Genomic DNA, 15,003 nt, shown 5'->3' on the forward strand with positions numbered 1-15,003 from the left:
GTAACATTATTATTGCAGGACTACAGCAACTCACGTCACTCTGGTAACCCCTTAAAATAAAAATAAAATAAAATAAAAATCATTTATTTCAGACTTTAGGTCAGTATCATTGGGGTTAGTATCATTATTACTAAACTTAAAATTAGGGTTAACATCATATAAAACTAAAGAATACATTAAAATTTAAAAATAAAACAAAACTAAATTAACCTATGACCCGGTATATACGGAACTGGCGCATGCAGACCGAGCCAGTGCCTCATTAGGGGGCTGTCCCACGTTTCTGAGACAATGCCCAGGATTCTATTGGGGCTGTCCCGTATCCTTAGTGAGTTTCAGCATTTTTTATTTGTACACTATAAAGGGGGTATTACTGCAATGTTCTGCCGCTATAGAGAGCAGCACTGTCCGATTTCTAAAATCAAGTGTTATATCATAGTATTGATAATAGCGAACTGGCAGGCTAAAACAAGGTACTTATATAATCATATTTCTATGGTGTATCTATTATACTTACAGTGAATTCTTAGTTCTCATGTTTTGTTATTTTATTTATAGAACCTAGTAGCCTGGTTAGGGCCCCCCACATCTGGCGTCTTTCGAGCGTCGGCGTCTACAATTCTATGGCCGACGTCGACGTAACGTCGACGCAGCGTCGACGCAACTGCGCAGCGACGTAATTTTCCATAGCGCTGGACCGACGCCGACAGACGCCGACGCTCGAAAGACGCCAGATGTGGGGGGGCCCTTAGCCCGATAAGTTTCCAAAACTTTCATAACAGAGTTTCATATCCCTGGTGGGCTCCGTAACAAAGCTATACGTTACATATTTGTATATTAGGATGCGGATATTCTTTACCTACAGGGCTTGCATTTGTACAATTACGACTACAGATGTAGTGCAATTTAGCAAAAATTCAAATTATTATTACTTTATTCGAAAAAGTATATACAGTGTGGAAAGATAAGTTGGGCCCTGGAGGGAAACTACCTTAAATCCTTAAGCTGGCTCATTTTACTTAAAGGAGACATTCCTTTATTTTTAAAAAGAAACAAAACTGCATTCACAGATTTTCTAAAACTCGCTTGCCTCGCCCGGGACTCGAACCGCCTAAAAATTGCAAAAAATAAACTCTCGCAATTTTATTACACTAGTCGATACAGTTAATGTTAATGATAACATTTCTCCAGGAAACAAGGTCTTACACTCGTCTGTCAGACAAAATGTCCATAAAATCTAATATTTAGTACTCAAGATTTTTTTAGACCAGCAAAATTGAAGAAAAAAAGAAAAATCTTTGAATGCAGTTTTGTTTTATTTTAAAAAATAAAGGACTGTCTCCTTCAAGTAAAATGAGCCAGCTTAAGGATTTAAGGTAGTTTCCCTCCAGGGCCCGACTTATCTTTCCACCCTGTATATAGTGGTACTACTAGGTACACGAAATTTATAACTAGCTTAAATCTAAAATAGGCCCTTGAGGCATTGTGCCAAGGATGCTGGCGGCATCTATCATAAACTTAGCTATTTATACCCACCCTGTAACTACTTTTCTCCTACGGACCCACGGATATAGGTACCTCCATTGTGGCGACCGAAGGTCCTTCTTTGTGTCCCAGATCGATCCGTTATATAACTAACGAATAGCGGCCAGTGTCAAGATCGCTCAATAAATGTCCAAACTAGAGGGTCGCGTTATGTTTGTAAAGGAGGATACACATACAATAAAGGTTTTTGTTGGACATTCGTTATTGTTACTGATAAGGGCTTGTGCACAAATCACGCGAGGTTCTATAGGGGGAGGGGGGCACGAAAATATCACGATATAACACGTTGGGGGAGGGGGGTATAAGGAAACCTCACGTGTATTTTTCTACAGTGAACGAAACTACGAAAAAACGAACTACCATATGATACTTTTTCTAACATAAATCTTCACTCTGCACTTCAAAATAGCGAGTCCATTTACCGAAAATAGAAATATAAACAAGATTTTCTATATAAAATACTATTTATCTTAAAATTAGGTCGAAATAATAAATTTCAAAAACATACACGTGAGATTGTATGGGGGGAGTAGCCAAAAACCTTACCAAATATCACCAAGGGGGAGGGGGGGTCAAAAAGTAGCCGAAAACATCTCGCGTGATTTGTGCACAACCCCTAAAGTCCGTTCTTGCGTAACGGCCCGATTAGAACTTTAGATAAGTCAGTGTCAAAGATGACGTTTCTTCAAACAAAAATGTCACTTTTGACACTGACATGTACAGTCACCTGCAATAATTTGTTACACAACGAAGGACGCAAAAATATCTGACAATCTTATTTGTAAAGCCATAAGAGCGTGTCACATATTTTTGCGGCCTTCGAAGTGTAACATATTATTGCAGGTGATTGTACAGAACCAGGCGTGTCTCACTCCGCGATTTCGTCGCTTTGCAACAGGTAGCTAAAAGTACATCCGTTCGACCCCAATTTTGGGGTTTGCCATAAGCCGCCCGTGGCGCTGTCGCCACCTAGCGGCCATATCTGTCCTGATCGTAACAGACGCATTTTGTTAGAGAGTGAGTCTTCTGTACCTAGTACTATTATTTATTCTGTAACAGAACTAGTCGTACCTATTATTTGAATGAAATTTCGAATGGGAGAGGGTGCTATAGATCAAGATAGATACGTAGATTTAGGCTAGTTCTAATTAGTTTGTAAACTGGGGCCCATTCCTGGAACGATATTAGTCTAATATTATTAGTGTTCTGTCATACGATTACGATTACTATTTGACTGCCATACGATTTGACAGTTGTGGACTAATAATATTAATAATATGTATTTTTTATTGTTTTGTAAGTGTTTTTATATATTACTTTTATATTCATATTATAAAAACCTAGCATAAGAAGAATGATGAATAAAGGAGTTAATAATATTAGTCTATTATCGTTCGAGAAATGTGCACCTGTAATGTTATTATGTAATTCATGATTTCAATAAATAAATAAAATGGTAATTAGGACAATCATCATCATTTTAGGGGTCGTTTTATACTTGAGGGCTCATAGAACCATTAGTTACCTATAAAATGTTATGAAAGTTTTATCTCACGCTTATGTTATAATAAGTTTATGGCTAAAAATATATTTTTGGTACAAGCTTTTATCGCTGACTGTACTTTTTCCACAGGCAACTAATACTCATCGAGACAATTCTAAAAACCCCAAACACAATTAGGTTGCGTTGTTTTATCACAGAGTTCCTATGGCCACCTCGTCTCTCCGTCATCAGATTAGCTCGATGGTACCATAATATTGCATTGTCACCATTATTGGGAAGTGGGTCAAATTTAACTTGCAAGATTTGATCCTTACAAACATACATTGTTAGGTACATTGCAAGTTAATAAAAAGCTTGAATAAGATAAGCGAGTAATAAGGAAATAAGAAAAACCACTAAACAATGATAATAACAATCTCAGCAAATTTAATCAAAGCTTTACCCCTGTGTTATAGCATTCCGAGTCTTCATTTAGAAGAAAAAAGTCCTATTTACTATTAAAATCGTATGAAGTTTAGTCTCTGTTTATACTTCGTAAAGCGGTAGAAATATTTCCTTTTATAATAAGTTTGTTTTGCGAGTAGGCGTGGCGGCAGGCTGTTACAGTTTGATGACAATTTTAACACATTTAGCGCAAAGAACCCGACTCTCGGATACACTGTTCGTAGCGACTACGCGCTACATACGGCGAAACCGTGGCTACGCGCTACGAGCGCAACCCGTAGCACTTAGTGAATGAATGTGTTAATAAAACAATACGACGACTGGGTCAAACACAAAACTGTGTTCGCGTCTTTCCTGTAGACATATACAAAAGCTAAGGGCTCTTATGGTTAATTTTCATATTTAACCCTTATCAACAGGAAAAGTTACTCCTTTTATTTGGATAAATATGATAAAATCATTACTTACATGCCCACAAGCTAATAACTGGCCCACAGGAGAGAAAAATTGTGTGTTCGCGTGAAATGTGCAGTTTTCTCTCCTGTGGGCAAAAAAAACAAATTATGACTAACGAAAATGCGGACAAACAATACATTATGACATAAAACTTTATGGGAAACAGTAGAGACCTGCTACTAATCATACTAACAAAATATAGTAGGTACTAACGTGGTTTACGCCTAAACAAAGCCTTCGTTTCTTTTCTCAAATGATCTAGACACGCGGTAGCGTGTCCAGCCAAGTTCAAAGAAAAAAAACTGCCGACGCAGCAACCGTGTGTCCATCCGTGTGTCCAAATGGTTCGTGTCTTACACGAACCATTTCGAGCTACTTTTGACCCCTTTACAACTTGAAACCTACTTAACGTACACACATGAAATATGGCACGTCAGAAAATCCTGAAATTATAAAGGATTTGTCTTGGTTAGTTTTTACGTATAGGCTATTAGATTTATCTAGGTGTTACTTTTCTAAAATGTAGTTTGTTGGTAAAAATTTGCCAAGTTAAATCCTTTATAATTTCAGGATTTTCTACACAGCACAGAGCTTGGCACCCATATTCTCAATTCTTTTGTCGGCGAGTCAACAACGACACATATTCTTAATATTGAACTTGGCTCTCAAATCACATATATGTTTTTGTTGTAACCTATTTCACAGTAGTCTTTCTAAATACGTATAAAACAAATCAATAATATTAATTAAAATGTACTTAGCTCCCAAATTTAGTCGAACGAAACTAAACTAAGCTTGTTTCAAGTCCTTCAGTACGGGTCCTGCCGCTACGCCGAGCGGTCGCGTTCACACGTTCACACACAAGTGTTTCGGTTAACACAGTAAACAACACAAGTGTAGTGGGGTGTTGTGTTGTGTTGTGTTGTGTTGTTGTACGAGTTGTACGAGTTTGATGGATTAGCAGTGAACAGGTGAGTTTTTTAATATAAAAAAGTGGCTAAAACGGGTTTGTGAAACTTTTTACTGAAACTAATGGTAAAAGTTCATTCTAGCAGGCGAAAAAACTCTACAGACTCTATTATGAACATGTTGCTTTGTCTCTTTTAGGGTTCCGCACCCAAAGGGTAAAAACGGGACAATATTACTTTACTAAGACTCCGCTGTCCGTCTGTCTGTCACCAGGCTGTATCTCATGAACCGTGATAGCCAGACAGTTGAAATTTTCACAGATGATGTATTTCTGTTGCCACTATATTGTTGGAAGAAGAAGCAGACTGTACAGCTAAAGGTTTATGCGTTTCATTCACCATCGGAGGCCCGACAGTATACATGTATAGTCACCTAATATAATTGTAGTAAATGAGATAAAATATAGCCCGAAATAAAATATGCACGAAACGTTTAGCCATTTATTTTAGAGTGACATATTGTCAAGAATCATAAAAAAATACAAATTTAAATATCTATCAAAAATCTAAAGAGTTCGCAACATCCTCCCACCTTTTGGGCAAGAGGCCCAAAACTCTTCTTAAGATCTCGATAGAGTCCTGTCTTTCAAGCGGGAATACAGGCGTTGAACACAGGATAATAATATGTTACTCTCCGAACGCCGAAAAAATATGTGAAACGCTGTAATGGGTAATGGCTCTATTAATAAGATCGTGTCAGATATTTTTGCGGCCTTCGTTGTGTAACATATTATTGCAAACATAGAATTAATATTCTAGGTCCATGATTGCAAAAGGCTGTATCTACATGTATGTACAAAATACAAACGCAAGAGTTAGAAGCGACGAAAGAGCACGTAGACGATCAAGCCTGATAGACGGTCTTTCCAACATTGACTTTAGGCTGAACTTTTGCTGATATTTTATCCAAAGTCAAGCCTCTCCTTTAATTATTACTTTCCAATTTTGTATGAATAATTAGAACACAGGTACTTAATTATAACTTTGGCACATACTTTAATTTACTCGTCGTCTTGAATATTTTTTCATGCGTCTCATGGATTTTAGGGTTCCGTACCCAAAGGGTAAAAACGGGATCCTATTACTAAGACTCTGCTGTCAGTCTATCTGTCACCAGGCTGTAACTCAAGAACCGTGATAGACAGTTGAAATTTTCACAGATGATGTATTTCTGTTGCCGCTATAACAACAAATACTATAAATATTAAAGTGGGGCTCCCATACAACAAACCGTAAACTCGGGTTACTTTGAACCAATGGAGGGTTGAAGGGTAACTTTACCCACATAAAAACAAAGGTCAGCTAAACCAACCTCATGTCATATTTCCATAATTATAGTGCAATAATATAACCTGGACCGAGTAAATCTCAATGGACAAAGTTACCCTCCAGGGCTAAAGTAACCCGACTTTACGGAACGTGATTTTTTTGCCGTTTTTTGCGTAGGTAATGGTACGGAGTCGTGCGTGAGTCCGACTCGCACTTGGCCGGTTTTTTAATTAACTTGCTTAATTAGAAGTCGGTATTTCCTGTTTTCTTTGTTTTTGTACCTATCTTATTTTATACTACCGTAAAATCAGCGAACTACATATACATATATACTACTACATATGTAGGTACCATATCAAAACATTATAAATGTGCTATAGTTTGTAGATTTCTAATAGGCCCTGATGGCTAATAGACAAAGACGGTTTTACTTAACAATAGACAAAGGATTAGCCGTCGGGGCCTATTAGAAATCTACAAACTATACCAAACAGGCAAACACAACATATCTGTCGGCAGTTTCAGTATATTGGTGTTATCACGCAATTCGATCATTTTCCTTATATTGTGAAGGCTTTTTATTAAGCCATTAAGAAAGAAAACAAACACATGTTTTATAAAAAAACCGGTCAAGTGCGAGTCGGACTCGCGCACGAAGAGTTTCATACCATTACGCAAATACCGCAAAAAAAAATCACGTTTGTTGTATGGGAGCCACACTTAAACATCTATTTTATTTTGGTTTTAGTATTCGTTGTTACAGCGACAGCAGAAATATATCATCTGTGAAAATTTCAACTGTCTAACTATCTCGGTTTGTTTATTTATTTATTTATTTGTTTATTTGTTTATTCGGATCACCAACAGAAGATACAATTTACATACTAAATATAAGTAACATACTAAGAGGGCACATTTATTATTGCTCCCCCACTTACAGGCAATCACAGCATGCATTAAGTATTATAATGTTTAATTTACACATTTAAGTTAACACTCAAGAAAAAGACTAACTAAGTATAAGTTACAATAATTAGAATAAGTCCCTACAAAATATTGCTAATTAACAACTCAATATTAACAATAATTTTTCCACACAACTTAACTAAGGTGAGTTAGACGAGCTAGCTGAGGTTGCCAGCAGATAATAATTTGTTTTTAAATGAGGCTTCACTGTCGTGAAACACATCCAATGAGGGGACAATGTTAGCATGCTTGTTGTATAGGCGAGCCAGGCGAGGCAGAGGGGAGTGAGCTAATAGGTTATGAGTAACAGCCTGGTACAGAGATACAGACAGAAGGACAGCTGAGTCTTAGGTAATAGGGTCCCGTTTTTACCCTTTGGGTACGGAACCCTAAAAACAATACGCGTATAAAGCCCCATTTAGACGTTTCAAGAGCTTGCATGCGATTTTCGTTACATTGCGGTATTTGGTCGATCATCTAAATTCTAAATCCATTGTCCTCGGGAATAGTTAGCAATGTATCGTTGCAACACTCTCATTTGTGCGAATCAATATTTATAATATATCTTTCCATTGACTTTACTCCAATACTAACGGCGCGTTTCGGGTAATGATTTAGAGCAGCGGTCGGCAAACAGCGGCCCGCGGGCCATATGCTGCCCGCCAACCTCTCACTTGCGGCCCGCGAGCCTCCCTGGCTATTTAGTATGTAATAGGTATTGACAAATGACAATGTCTGATAAAGTCATAAATATTAACAAAGTGCGGCCCGCGTCCACTTCGTTAACTGTAAAGGGGCCCACTGATTAACAGTCCGCCGGACGGCATCGGCCAGTCAGTTGTTCGGAACTGTCAAAATTTAGTTCTAACTGACAGGCCGATACCGTCCGGCGGACTGTTAATCAGTGGGCCCCTTTATGTGGCCCTTGGCTGCTAAAAGGTTGCCGACCGCTGATTTAGAGAATCACTAGATATGAAATAGTAAAGATATGGGACGTCCCACGGCAAAAGGTACTTTATGGCGGCTGGCGCTTACGCTATTATTAAGGCATTCACTGCCAGGGGGCGTGGCCTAGGAACAAACTTGTATGACGGTGAACGAACATGTGCGTTGGGGGCAGTGAATGTGTTAACGCTCTAATATGCAGCCGGGGCAATGGTACCTTTTGCCGTGGAACGCAACATATCTTTACTATTTCATATCTAGTGTATCTCTGATTCATTTCCCGAATCGCGCCGTAAGCCACATTAGGGGCCCGATTCGGATTATGAAATAGACATCTATTAGACATCTTTTAGACATCACCAAGATACGATAACGATATGTTTAAGATCTAACCTGTCAAATTTGACATTTGCGCGATTCTGGAGATACCCTTGAACGATTTCCACAGGATATGACTTAGAGATCTACTTCACATCGAATAGGTACGCTATCTAACGTAAAAGTGACATTGGTTGCCCGAATTGCGCTGCAAAAGAGAACTAGTTGATATCTAAATTATAACGTATCTAGAATGGATCTAGTACGTGTCGTCTCTTGTGAATATCTTGAAGTTCGAATACGGCAGTACGAGTATAAACTTACTTCATCATAACTTACCGTCATTCCTTCATTCCAAGCACTACACTATAATTAATCATGACATTATGGGATAGGATTAATATTATGATGGGAAAGGAAAAACAGTCATTAGATACTAAGATATTGTCAAATATGGATGAAAGTAATGAAAAACATATATGTGATAAATTTGCAACCTCTTTTACTACAGAAATAGACAATAAATATAAAACACTCGTGCAACGACATATGGATGACTAGGGAAAACTATGTACATGAGTCTGACATGTGTATGCGATGGCAACCAGTATCCAGTGATTACGTTAATCGAGTAATAAGAAACATGAACAGTAATAAATCACCAGGAAGCGATCTCATACGCATGTCTGACCTAAAAACAGTTGCAGATAAAATAAGGCCGATTCTAGCCAAACTAATTAACTCAACAAAAATTTCCTACTAAACTCAAACAGGCAATAGTGCGTCCAATCCATAAGAAAGGTTGTTTTAAAAATTATTCTAATTTCAGACCCATATCTTTACTATCTAGTGTTGACAAAATAATAGAGAAATGTATTACCGACCGAATATCACATTACCTACAAACTAATCATATTCTAAATAGTCGCCAGCATGGATTTCAAAAACAGAAAAGTACGAACACACTATTATCTGCCTTTACAGATGAGATTAACAATAATTTAGCAGATAAACAGTTTGTGGTAGCTATCTTTTTTGATTTTAAAAAGGCTTTTGACACCCTAGAGACCCATACTTTGCTGAAAGCCATGGAGGAGTGCGGGGTGGGGCGGCCACTGAACCAATGGTTCCGTGACTACCTCACCGCGCGGTCCTTCCGCGTGAAGGTCGGGTCGGCGCTCAGTGACGAGCAGGCCGTCCGCTGCGGAGTGCCGCAGGGCTCGGGCTGCGGGCCCCTCTGTTACCTGATGCACGTGAACAGCCTGTGCGGCGTGCTGCGCCACTGCTCCGCGCACATGTTCGCGGACGACCTGTGCACGCTGCGCGCTGGCTCCGACCTAGAGCAGACCTGCAAGCTCGTACAGGAGGACGTCGATGCCGTTGTCAAGTGGTCACACGATAATGGAATCGTACTAAATGCCGATAAGACAAAACTCATGATAATTCATTCTCCATATTTGGTACCTAAAAATGATATCCCATCCATTTTCACTCATAGTTTCCAATGTTTTCATAGTATTAATAACTCCGGAACTTGTAAATGTCAGCCCATAGAAAGAGTTAATAGTTTTACATATCTTGGCATGAAAATCGACGAAAATTTCTCCTGGACGACTCATGTAGATTACATTAGTAATAAATTAAGAATACTTTTAAGCATATTTTACCATCTTAGTTTTAAAGTTCCTGTTAGCACGTTGAAATGTATTTATACTTCTTTAGTAGAGTCTATTATTAGTTACGGTCTTGACTGCTATGGCCTCACGTCTAAAATTAACATAGATAAATTAGAAATGTTACAAATTCGTTTTCTAAAGTTACTAGTTAATAAAAAGATAAAACACAGTTGCAAATCTGACTATAGACAATTATTTAAAGTATGTAAAATTTTACCAGTGGGATTAAAACTCAAATATATGTTAGCTGTAAACAGTCATGGCAGCCAGGAACACAGGGATCTAGTCAATCATAGTCATAATACCAGAGCACTAACTGCGGGCAAATATGAAGTACCTAGGGTGTATAATTATTATGGCGATAGGACACTAAAGAAACGTTTACCCTATTTACTGAACACTTTGCCCACGGATATAGTAAAAGAGCCCAAAATAAATAGATTTAAAATCAGTCTAAAAAGGTATCTCCTGAATACTCTATAGGGGATGTGTTACCCTATAGTGTATTCATGATATACCTACCTATTTCAACTACGAATGTAAACCTATTCTAATTTTTAAATTTAATTAAGTATAGTATATAGTATACTGAGACTCCACAGTCAAACTAAATGTAGTTTTGTGGAGCATTGTATGTAACAATAAAGTTGTAACTTCTAGTATAATAAATAATTAAATAAAAAATAATAAAAAAAATTACTTAAAAGTAATGTCAATATTCATGATAGTGTTTGACCCGTATTAATGGGCCTTAAAATTAATTTTCCTTATTTTGTTCTGTTAACATGCTATTGTATAAACCGATCAATAGCCTTTATTTGATTTTAATCGAACTTGTAACTTAAAACAACTTTAAACAATTGATACAATCCCGGGAGTAAAAATATAGCTAATGGTCCGCGACGCCATTAGCCTTGGTCAGGGATTAATAAATAAGAAAGACTGCCATCTTCATACATATTGGTGTTTCATATCGTATTCTTTAACACGTTCACGAAGAATGCTTGGGGTATCGTGGACCGAACACCGCACCAACGTCTCCATACTCCAAGAGCTCGGCATCAAGCAGCGTCTATCCTCCATCGTTCAAGCTCGCATCCTCACCTTCTTTGGACACGTTTCTCGACGTGGAGGTGTATCCATAGAGCGGCTGGTTGTGCAGGGCAGAGTAGAAGGTACCCGAGCGCTAGGAAGGTCGCCCATGAGGTGGACGGACCATATAAAGGCAGCAATGGACGGCCCCTTGCACGAATGCGCTAAACGCGCAGCCGTCAGGGAGGAGTGGAGGCCAACCGTCAAACGTGTCACAAAGGGAGACTTCCAATGATGACCACGACCGCTCTGTCAAGAGTGACCCGATCAAGAAGAAGAAGAACACGTTCACAGGCACAACGCCATTCTGGAAATTGCGTGGTGTTTATTATTTTATTTAGTAGTAGTAAAATACTTTATTCTACAAAAAGAAACATAAAAAATGAAAGAACACACATCATTTGTACAAAGGCGAACTTATCCCTTTCAGGGATCTCTTCCAGTTAACCTTTGAGCAATTGAGGAGAATTGGAGAACGGTAGGTAGACATAAAAGCTGTACTAAACGGCATAAAAATAAAATATTTAATATCCTACAAGATAGGTGTTCCTATATCCTACTATACGTATATATTTATATGTAGATATTTTTATGTATATTGGCTATTTATTTATTAAGACATTTAATAAGACATAACATTAAAATAAACAAAACCTACATAATAATCCTTAATACTAATTACTAAACCTACCTAAAGGTAAAAAATTTGGCCTAAGTCGCCGTCAACGGGCAGGGTGCCCAGAAGGCTGGCCGCATTTTCTCGCATTTATGTATATACTAGCTGTGCCCGCGGCTCCGCCCGCGTGGAATTCGGTTTGTGTCGGTAAGCTGCTAAATATATAAAAAATAGTAAATTACATTACGCTGTATTTTATTATTCAAAAAATTATAACATTTATAATTTCCTGCATGATAATTTCCTAAAATAATTCTATCTTATTGTTTCATACTTTTTAGAGCACGATTTGTAGTATTCCGACTACGCCCGACTCTTTTAGTATGAGAAAGTCGAAGTCGCCTAGCTTTGGACCGCATTCAGCGCGCCACGTGCGTAGGGCTTAGCCCGATGCTTTGAGTATGAGGGTGCCTTCGGCTCCCATCTTTGGCTAGCGTACAGCGTGTCACGTACGTCGGGTTACGCCCGACGCTTTGAGTATGAGGGAGGCGCCCGGCTTTGGAACGCGTACAGCGTATTACGTACGTCGGTCTACGCCCGACACTTTTAGTATGAGGGCTCCGAAGGCGCCCGGCTTTGGAACGCGTACAGCGTGCCACGTGCGTCGGGCGTAGCCCTGAGTATGAGGGTGCCTTCGGGGCCCAACTTTGGCAAGCGTACAGCGTGTCACGTACGTCGGTCTACGCCCGGCTCTTTTAGTATGAGGGCGCCGAAGACGCCCAGCTTTGAAACGCGTACGTTACGCCCGACGCTCTGAGTATGAGGGCGCCGGAAGCGCCCGTCTTCGGAACGCGTACGGCGTGTCACGTACGTCGGTCTACTCCCGACGCTTTGAGTATGAGGGCGCCGAAGGCGCCCGGCTTTGGAACACGCACAGTGTGTCAAGTACGTCGGTCTACGCCCGACTCTTTGAGTATAAGGGCGCCGAATGCGCCCGGCTTTGGTTACCATACAGCGTGTCACGTACGTCTCTTTTAGTATGAGAAAGTCGAAGTCGAATGGCTTTGGACCGCGTGCAGCGCGCCACGTTGTCGGGCTACGCCAGATTCTTTTAGTATGAGGGCGCCGAAGGCGCCCGGCTTTGGAACGCGTACAGCGCGACACGTACGTCGGGTTAAGTCCGAAGCAGTGCCGGATTAAGATATTTTGATGACATAAGCATTTCTAGACCATGGTGCCCCCTCTCCCTAGGGTCATTAAGATTACTTTTTTTTTTGGTAAATTGAGTGAAGTTCATTGCCGCATTACAGCTGAGAATGGAAATCAGTTACATCATTTTATCTCGAAAATTGACAGTGCCGCATCAGTAATGTTGCAACAGAGTACCTAATGCTGCTGCAGTCGCCACCCGAATGTCACCTTTATCATATCTTGGGTTAGAATGTAATTGAAAACGCGAGTGAAGCGAGCGCGAAAATTTTTGGATATAAAAACGCAATTTGATAGACAGTTGTACATTTTTACTTTTAGTATGGAAATCAGTCACATCATTTTATCACGAAAATGGACAGTGCTGCAGCAGTGACGTTGTAACAGAGTAATGCTGCTGCAGTCGCCACCCGAACGTCACCTTTATCATATGTTAGAAAGTGATTGAAAACGCGAGCGAAGCGAGCGCGAAAATTTTTCGATATAAAAACGCAATATGATAGACAGTTGTACATTTTTACTTTTAGTATGGAAATCGGTCGGTTTCGGAAGCGCTGGTGGCCTAGCGGTGAGAGCGTGCGACTTGCAATCTGGAGGTCGCGGGTTCAAACCCCGGCTCGTACCAATGAGTTTTTCGGAACTTATGTACGAAATATCATTTGATATTTACCAGTCGCTTTTCGGTGAAGGAAAACATCGTGAGGAAACCGGACTAGTCCCAATAAGGCCTAGTCACCCTCTGGGTTGGAAGGTCAGATGGCAGTCGCTTTCGTAAAAACTAGTTGCCTACGTCAAATCATGGGATTAGTTGACAAGCGGACCCCAGGCTCTCATGAGCCGTGGCGAAATGCCGGGATAACGCGAGGAAGAAGAGTATGGAAATCGGTCACATCATTTTATGACGAATATTGACAGTAACGTTGCAACAGACTAATGCTGCTGCAGTCGCCACCTGAATGTCACCTTTATCATACCTTAGAAAGTTATTAAAAACGCGAGCGAAGCGAGCGCGAAAATTTTTCGATATAAAAAACGCAATTTTACTTTTAGTCCCAACCAGGCGCGAATCCAGGATTTCATACAAAGAAGGGATGGGACAATTTTCTATCAGCCTAGCTTCGCATAGGGCTCGATATTTAAGGGTTTCAGCGAGGTTGTTTTCATGCATAAAAGATGCAAGAAAGCAGAGCTTGGAACTGACCAAGTGAATTGAATTGGCGACGTGTGAGCAAGGCAGTAGGCCCAGCTGCGAAAGAGGAAAGCTTGGATCCACGCCCAAGTGTAATTAAGGCAGAACAACAACTTTGCCGTAAGGCAGAAGGCCTCTCATAAGACCTAACGCCGAACCGCAAAAGAGTGAGAGAGAGTGAAACCCAGATAAATAAATATATACCTATATACAAACACGAACGCTGAAAACACAATACACTCTCTCTCTTTCTTTTCTGGGTAGTCGTGAAAAAGATGTCACTGTGCAATGAGGGGTAATTGATTTACTGTCGTTTAATTTTGTTGTATATTATTAAATCGACATAATTATTCAATTAAATTTGTTGATGTCCGTACCCCCTCATCTAAACTTAGAGTTAATTTGGCAAAAACCTTCCTCGGTGGCTATTCATGTCACTACGTATTAAATTCAGCGCCATCTGTTAGTTTACCAGGGTACTCAATAGTGGTAGCAAATATTTAAAAAAGTTTGCCCCTCCTTCCTAAGTAGCGCCATAAGATTCAGGGGCAAACTTAAATCAAGCGAGTGTTGTGGCTACCCCCTCTTTTAAGGGTTGCTTTTTTATAGCCTATAACCTGGCCGGAGATTTTCTCGACAGATTAGTAAAGTTTGCATCAAAATCCGTTCAGCCGTTTTCACGTGATGCGCGTTCAAATAAACAGACAAACAGATAAACAGATAAACAGATAAACAGACAAACAGACAAAAATTCTAAAAACTGTTGGAACGTGTTCTGTTATCGATTCTAAGTATCCCCAGCCAAC

The 15,003-nt window shown here is 39.7% G+C and overlaps 1 protein-coding gene across 2 annotated transcripts in view; it reads left to right on the forward strand.

The window, feature by feature from the left end:
• The first annotated feature begins 4,810 nt into the window (after positions 1–4,810).
• Positions 4,811–15,003, forward strand: part of LOC134677883 (synaptotagmin-7) — an 836,427-nt gene continuing 826,234 nt past the window's right edge. For both annotated transcript variants that reach the window (XM_063536318.1, XM_063536319.1), the window contains exon 1: positions 4,811–4,920. The gene's annotated coding sequence lies outside the window, so the exon portion shown is untranslated. The remainder of the gene's footprint in view (positions 4,921–15,003) is intronic.

This window comes from Cydia fagiglandana, chromosome 27 (genome assembly GCF_963556715.1).
Source record: "Cydia fagiglandana chromosome 27, ilCydFagi1.1, whole genome shotgun sequence".
Lineage (NCBI taxonomy): Eukaryota > Metazoa > Arthropoda > Insecta > Lepidoptera > Tortricidae > Cydia > Cydia fagiglandana.